The sequence below is a fragment of the Chrysochloris asiatica genome, unplaced genomic scaffold (genome assembly GCF_000296735.1).
Source record: "Chrysochloris asiatica unplaced genomic scaffold, ChrAsi1.0 scaffold00004, whole genome shotgun sequence".
In the NCBI taxonomy this organism is placed as follows: domain Eukaryota; kingdom Metazoa; phylum Chordata; class Mammalia; order Afrosoricida; family Chrysochloridae; genus Chrysochloris; species Chrysochloris asiatica.
The window spans coordinates 34255297-34256726 of record NW_006408522.1 but is presented as its reverse complement, the minus strand read 5'-3'; the positions used below and the strand labels follow the sequence as shown (position 1 = coordinate 34256726).

Genomic DNA, 1430 nt, shown 5'->3' with positions numbered 1-1430 from the left:
AACTGCCTCTTGGTCCAGGTACAGATTTCTCAGAAGTACAATTAAGTGTTCTGGAATACTCATACTTCTCAATGTTGTCCATAGCTTGTCATGATCCACATAATTGAAAGCCTTCATATAGTCAATAAAGCATAGGTAAACATCCTTCTGATATTTTCTGCTTTCAGCCAAGATTATTCTTCTAGCATACTAGTATTGAGAGATTTCTCTTCAAGCTCACTAAATTGAGCTCCCTTTGCTTCCCAACTACTCCTTTACCCTTTCACTGTAATGTCCCTTTCTGAGAGGTTAGTATTAATCTTCTAGATTTCTAATAGTAGGTTTTGTATTGTTTCAACATTTGCATTTATTTTGTCTGTTCTTGTAGTGTTTTCCAGAATTCTTCTAAAAGTTTTTTTGTGTTCTTGCTTTTCTTGATCTTTGTACCAATCCTTTGAAGGTCCCTAATTATTATTATTTTGAATTCTTTTTTAGTTAATTCCATTACCTTTTCTTGCTCAGAATTGTTTTTTTTCTCTACATCTTAGTCATTTGTTTGAGCCCTTCTCTCTTGTTCTTTCGTGTGAGCTAAAATTGTCTGCTGTCTCCGGGGCATTGTAGGGTTATCATATTTGTAAAAACAAAGAATGCAGTTGTTGGACACTGAGGGGAGAAATCTTGGGGGCTCCTGAAATTCAAAGAACTCATGAGGTGGTTGTGAAAGGGATGTGACAGCAGAGTTCCTGGCCCTAGATGGAGTTCCTATTGGCTTTGGTGTTATCTATGTTCAGGGCACTCAACCTAGAAGTAGTTTGTGGAGTCCCTAAATGGAGTTGATTTCAGTGTCTGTTAGGCCAACAGGGCCGCTGGGCGCAGCGTGACTGGTTAAATGCTGGTCAGGTGGCTGTGCAGCTTTTGTAGGTCTGGAGCCATGCCCACCAGAATCAGACACCAAAGTGGCACACCAAAGCAGTGCAGCTGGCCTCATCTCATACTGGTGTGGCTCTCAACCATGTGGTTCCAGAGTCTGTGCTGGGGGGTGGGTGAGGGTGGGAGCTGGACACACTTTCGGTCACAAGGGGAGCGTGGGGAAAAAGAAGAAACTGAAACTTTTTAGTTGCCCACCCAAATCTACTCTGCCAGAGCTCCCTCCACTTCCAAAGCTTCTCACAAGATGGTGGTGCTACGTCTGGCCGATTGTTCACCAGTCAGTCTCCCTCTCTCACCATCCTGGCCTCTCCTCCCAACAAGCACACCATCCACCTCTCTAACCTTTCTTCTGAAGTTCAGGGTGCCAGAATTCTCATCTGTATCTGTTTTATTTTGTCTCTTGTATCTTTGTTGTAGAGGGTCTGTGTAGTGTGTCTGCTTATTCTGCCGTCTTGTCCAAAATCTCCATCAGTATCTTTTATTTTATTTATTTATTTTAATTAAATGTTTTTATTTTGGAT

The 1430-nt window shown here is 41.8% G+C and overlaps 1 protein-coding gene across 1 annotated transcript in view; it reads right to left on the bottom strand.

Annotated features, from left to right (window-relative positions):
* The window catches only part of SPTBN5 (spectrin, beta, non-erythrocytic 5), a 56037-nt gene that overhangs the window by 6238 nt on the left and 48369 nt on the right, over positions 1–1430 (bottom strand). The window lies entirely within an intron of this gene.